Source organism: Rutidosis leptorrhynchoides, chromosome 2 (assembly GCF_046630445.1).
Source record: "Rutidosis leptorrhynchoides isolate AG116_Rl617_1_P2 chromosome 2, CSIRO_AGI_Rlap_v1, whole genome shotgun sequence".
NCBI classification, from domain to species: domain Eukaryota; kingdom Viridiplantae; phylum Streptophyta; class Magnoliopsida; order Asterales; family Asteraceae; genus Rutidosis; species Rutidosis leptorrhynchoides.
This window is the reverse complement of record NC_092334.1, coordinates 27,143,432-27,150,186: the sequence shown is the minus strand read 5'-3', so window position 1 is coordinate 27,150,186 and position 6,755 is coordinate 27,143,432. Positions and strand designations below refer to the sequence as shown.

At 31.3% G+C, this 6,755-nt stretch overlaps 1 non-coding gene across 1 annotated transcript; it reads right to left on the bottom strand.

The window, feature by feature from the left end:
* Positions 1-4,154: 4,154 nt before the first annotated feature.
* Positions 4,155-4,261, bottom strand: LOC139895002 (small nucleolar RNA R71). Its single transcript, XR_011775474.1, has one exon. It is a non-coding gene; the product is annotated as a small nucleolar RNA R71 (small nucleolar RNA).
* Positions 4,262-6,755: the final 2,494 nt, after the last annotated feature.

Genomic DNA, 6,755 nt, shown 5'->3' with positions numbered 1-6,755 from the left:
ATTCATTTTATATATGGTCGGTTATACCGCCTGAATTATATTTCTGTAATCTAACTCTTATTAATTTCGCTAACATTTATATATGATCGGTTATACCGCCTGAATTATATTTCTGTAATCTAACTCTTATTAACTTCACTAACATTTATATTTATGTTATCTAACATTTATGATTACTTATGCAATTAATCATTATTTATTTCATGCATTGATAGTGCTCCAAATGAACATATATTTAGTATCAATATCCTTCCAATATGCAAAGCTTTTAGTTGCAATTGTTCTATTTTTATGTAATATTCGTTTAAATAAATAAGTGCGAAGACAAAAGAAGAAAACGACTATTTGAAGACGCAAATGACTAAAAAGCTCAAATGTACAAGATACAATCCAAGTGGTTCCATTTATTGATGAGAAACATCTAAAAATAACAAAAGTACAAGTCGCAAAACGCAAAGTACAAGATATTAAATCGTACGAAAAGACGTTCGAAAATCCGGAACCGAGACATAAACCGAGAAGAAACGTACGACTCAACGGAGCTAAAATTACAAGTCAAATATGCACAAAAATATAATATAATATATATAAAGTTATATATATTATATATATATTTAAATAAAGTGTCGGCAAACTAGAAAACAAAGCATTGTGAGCTGGATCAGGTAGCCATGCGATCGCATGGCATATAGGCACAAAGCCCATGCGATCGCATGGGCATCAGAAGCTGGCCAAGTCTATAAATTCAGCATTTTTCGGACGAGTTTCAGACACCATTTTTTCTTTCTTCCTCTGTAAACTTAATATATATATATATATATATATATATATATATATATATATATATATATATATATATATATATATATATATATTATAATTTTAATTTAAGTTAATTTTAATAATAAAGTTATGGTTTAGTTGGGTTATTGTAAGAAATGTTTTACGGGTTTTAAAGTCTAAACTCTGTCCGGGTAACGCTACACGATAAATAATCACTGTAATCTATGTTCTTCCTTTTTAAATTAATGTCTCGCAACTAAGTTATTATTATGGTTATTTGAGCCGAAGTAATCGTGATGTTGGGCTAAATATTAAGACGGGGTTATTGGATTTTGTACCATAATTTGGGTTTGGACAAAAGACCGACACTTGTGGACATTGGACTATGGACTATTAATAGATGGGGGTATTGTCTAATCGAACGACAACTCATTGGAATCTGTCGAACCTATCTTCAAATTAGTTAATCAAATAATCATTAAATGATTATGCATGTCCTATTTAGTGACGTTTATACGACATCTTTTATGATCATTTAATTAATTATTCGGGTTGGATAATTGATTATTCAAACTGATCAAGTGGTTAAATTAATGTTCATATCTTATTAAAACAGGGGTGAATTACATACAAGGATAATTGGTGTAATTTTTAACAAAGTATTAAAACCTTGGATTACACGCAGTCGATAACCTGGTGTAATTATTAACAAAGTATTAAAACCTTGTTACAGTTTGAATCCCTAATTAGTTGGAATATTTGACTTTGGAAATAAGGTTAATTTGACGAGCATTTTATAATTATGACCGATGAACTATTATGGACAAAAACCAGATAGGTTTCAAATAATTCAGGACAAAGGACAATTAACCCAGAGTAATAAATTAAAATTAAAATTAAAACGTCAAACATCATGGTTACGGAAGTTTAAATAAGCATAATTTTTTTTATTTTATATCTCATCGTACTTTTATTTACTGTCATTTAATTATTGTCATTTTAAATATTGTTCTTTATTTTAAGCATTTTAATTATCGTCATTTATCTTTACGCTTTATTTAAAATCGACAAACCGGACATTAAACGGTAAAAACCCCTTTTATAATATTACTACTTATATAATTATATATATTTTATACAAATATAGTTGTTAAAAATATAGTACATATCACTAGCTCCCTGTGGAACGAACCGGACTTACTAAAAACTACACTACTCTACGATTAGGTACACTGCCTATAGTGTTGTAGCAAGGTTTAGGTATATCCCATAAATAAATAAATAAAACTTGTGTAAATTGTATCGTATTTCGTAATAAAAATAATAGTATTTCGTACTACACCTCACATCACATCAAGTTTTTGGCGCCGCTGCCGGGGACTCGGTGAAAAACTATATTTTTGTAAAAATATATTATTTCTTATTTCGTAGAAATATTTTGTTATTTATTATAAGTGTTAAAAAAAATAAAAAAAATAAAATATATATATATATATATATATATATATATATATATATATATATATATATATATATATATATATATATATATATATATATATATATAAAGATATTATATATAATATTAACAAGTACTTTTATTTTTAGATTTAAAATATAAGTTTATTTTTATTTTATATAACTTTTATATATATTATTTTATAAAAATTAATAATCCAAAAATATAATAAATCAAATAATAAATAAAATAAAGAAGCTGGGCCGAAACTGATCTGAGCCCGAATGAATTCAGAAAATGTTGGGCCATGCGATCGTATGACCCAAACAACCAAAACTCATGCGGTTGCATGAGCTGGTCTGACATGACAATCTTCGAGCATTAATTATGGTTGTAGGGTTTTATTTTAATTATTATTATTTAATTAAAGTAGGGTTTAATTATTATATATTAATATATTTAGTATTTAGTTTTTAATTAAATTTGTAATTTTAAGTTTAATTATTATTATTAATTATATAGTTTAATACTTTTATAAAATATCATATAAAAATAATATTTTTATAAAATTTATACTTTTATCATTTTATTTTATATTTTGTATCTTTTTATCATTTATTCGTAGTTTTTAATATTTGTCGTTCGTAATATTAATTTCGTAGTTATAGATTTGCCGTAGATTTTTAGCTTTTGAGACTTTGCCGTAAAATCCCTTAAGTGCTCTTTCTTTAAAATTAAGATTTAGGCGCTTTAGAATTTTGCGACGCCGTTTATATATTTTAGTGCCTTTTAAGTTATTACCGTTTTGGATATAGAATTCCTTTTAAGTTTCAATACCTTTAGGCGCAACTTTTTAGATTTAGTTTTTAGACTTTTAAGTTTCGACGCTTTACTTTTTATTATTATTTTTCGATCTTTTTATTTTTCGACGTTTGTTTTTCGACTCTTATTTCTCGACGCGTTTTTCTTTCTCATTTCTACGCTCTAGTTTTTAGGACATATAATTTTCTTTATTTTCTTTAAATTTCGACGAAAAATTATTTTAAGCGGTTAAATTGATAGACATCCAAATTTTCTGCTTTGTAGTAATAGTTGGATTTGTTAGTGGCTGAGTTGTAGATTTTCTGACTTAAAGGATCCTGGCTCCCTACTGCTTCTTTTGGCTATTCGAAACGTGGGCAAAAGCAGAAAAGTCTATTAATTTGATAACTTATATAATTTCTAATAGGATATTCAGTGAATGCACCGAGCAAAACGTTCACCACCTTTCATACGTTCACCACCTGTAACTCGATTAAGACATCTAGCCAATATCGTCGCCGTTGATTTTTCTTTAGAATCATCATCTAGTCGAACAAGTACTCCAATTCAAATTTCCGATAATCCATTTTTTGAACCCGACTTCACAATTGAGAACCCGGAGGATATTCAAGGACAATTCCAAGATCCTGAACCACTAATTATACCTCCTGAACCACAAACCGTTAAATCAGAATCCTCTAGTGATTCGTATTCAACAAATTCAATTATGGAAGTAACGGAACCTCTAAGTATGGAAGATCGAATGAGAGCCACACGTACGGGCCAAGGACACACCATTATTAAGCCAGACATTAATGCGCCAGATTATGAAATCAAAGGACAAATCCTACACATGGTAACTAATCAATGCCAATATAGGGGTACGCCAAAAGAAGATCCAAACGAACATCTTCGAACCTTTAATAGGATATGTACTCTATTCAATATTAGAGAAGTTGAGGATGAACAGCTCTATCTCATGTTGTTTCCCTGGACTTTAAAGGGATAAGCCAAAGATTGGTTAGAATCGTTACCTGAAGGGGAGATTGACACATGGGATGTTTTAGTTGAAAATTTTCTTAAAAGATTCTTTCCGGCATCTAAAGCCATTAGACTTCAAGGAGAAATTGTTACGTTCACACAAAAGCCAAATGAAACTTTATATGAGGCGTGGACAAGATTCAGAAAGTTGTTGAGAGGATGTCCTCAACACGGTTTAGACACTTATTAAATAGTACAAATATTCTACCAAGGTGTCGACGTTGCTACACGAAAAGACATCGACACAGCAGCTGGTGGTTCCATTATGAAGAAAACCGCAATCGAAGCTCACAAAATCATTGATAACACAGCCTCCTACTCGCATGAGTGGCACCAGGAAAAAGATATTTTTCGTTCATCTAAAGCGGCAAGAGCCGATTCTAGCCATGACTTTGATTCCGTTTTCGCAAAAATAGATGCTTTCGAGAGACGAATGGAAAAGATGAATAAAGATATTCACGCAATACGAATCAGTTGTGAGCAATGCGGTGGACCACACTTAACGAAATATTGTCACATTGAACAAATGATGGAACAACGTGAGAATGTTTCCTACATGAACCAAAGACCGGGAAATAATTATCAACAGCCAAGGCCAAACTTCAATCGAAATCAAAACATTCTTTACAATCCAAATGGACCCAACAATAGCTCGTACAACCAACAAGGTCTGAATAACCAACCAACTCAAAACAACACTTTCAATCAACAAAGACCTAGCTTGTATAAACCACCACAACAAATCGAAGAGAAAAAGCCAAATCTGAAAGAAATGATGGCAAAGCTAATAGAATCTCAAACACAATTTATTGCAACTCAAACCCAAATACATGAGAGGTTTGATCAGTCATTAAGAACTCAACAAGCTTCCATTTTGAATCTAGAAAAACACATAGGTACTCTTGCTAGCATGATGAGTGAGAGAGAACAAGGAAAGCTACCGGGTAATACTGAAGTAAATCCTCGGAATGAGAATGTTAATATGGTATCAACGAATTCTGAAAAATCAGCATCAGAAGATGGGAAGGTTTTCAATGTGAGTAACAATGAAGAAGTTACAACACCACCGCCACCACCCGAGTATGTAAAGCCAGTGGTGGCACCATACAGACCACCCATCCCGTTTCCAAGAAAAGGAGTTGAGTATGAGCAAGTAATAGGTAATAAAGTTTGTGATACCTCTGAAAAGAAGAAGAAGAATAAGAAAGTGCAAGAAACAAAAACCATAGAAGTAAACTCGGTGAAGACAGTTCCACCAAAACTTCCACCCAGGGTGGGTGATCCGGGTGAATTTATTGTTCCTTGTCTACTTAGTGATTGTGCCATGTATGATGCACTAGCAGATTTAGGTGCGAGTGTGAGTGTTATGCCTCTTTCATTATATAAGAGATTAGGAGTAGGTGAGTTAAGTCCAACAGAGATGAGTGTTCGAATCTTTAATCAAACCATTAGGCACCCAGTTGGAATTGCTGACAACCTACCCATTCAAGTGGGTAATTTAACCTTTTTAGTCGAATTTATTGTCATTGACATAGAAGAGGACTCAAACATTCCTCTAATTTTAGGTCGACCATTCTTAGCATCCACCAAGGCGTTATTTGATGTGAGAGAGGGTAGAATGACACTTAGTGATGGTGAAAAATTGGTCACCTTTGTTTGTCGAAAGACTAAATCTCCACCAACCAAAACCGTTGAACCAACAAAAATGTTTGGTAAGAACCATATTGTTTTACCAACTCCAACGGTAGTGCTTAGCAATAATAAAACGCCTAAGTGTGGGGAAGATAAAGTAACACCTAATGATGACTTGATAACAAAGAACCCTGTTGTTGATACAAAATTAAATGACCCCGTTATTAACAATTCAATGAAGAAACTTATTAAACGGATTCGCGATGCCAGAACCAAGGGGAACTTTAAGTTATGTAACTAGTTAGTATCCAATCTATCGCCTAAAGAAAAGGCGAAACTAGTTGAATTTGTGGATATTACACAGGAATCCGACCAATGGCTTAAAGCAAAAGTCACAGATATGCAAGTTGATTATGGTTCAAGAGAAATTGATGATGAAGTTAATCACAATTTCGACACCACGACTACCTAAGTGTGGGGAGATTCAAAATGTTCTAAAAAGAAAATGTTGTCTAGAGTTAGTTGTTCTGTTCTCATGTAGTTCCGAGAATGGAATCCGATTGGTCTTTTCCACTAGCAGACGCTAAAGAACTAGTTTTCTCCCCCAATTCTGAATTTTTTCTGTTTTGTAGGTTTTGTATGAAATTAATACGCTTTTTAAATTTAAGTTTTGTGTGATTTTAAAAACAAAATTTACTTTATTTCATTAAGTTTAAAAACAATGATTTCTAAAATTCGTCGTAAGTTAAAGACTAGATCATAGAATCGACATTGCTTTACCCGAGGGTGGGGCGAAAAATTTTGTTATAATTATTTTTAATTTTATTGATCTAAAGTATACCAAAAAAATTAAAAAACCCAAAAATCTTTGCTTTTAAAACAATCGCTTTAAAAACGACAAATTTTAAATTTTGTCGAGGGACGGACTAGGTAAATATATTGAAACTACCTAAAGTGAAAGGAAACAAAATTTTAAAAAATTATTCATTTAAATTATTTTAATAAATAAAGGTTTTATAAAAAAGAATATATATATATA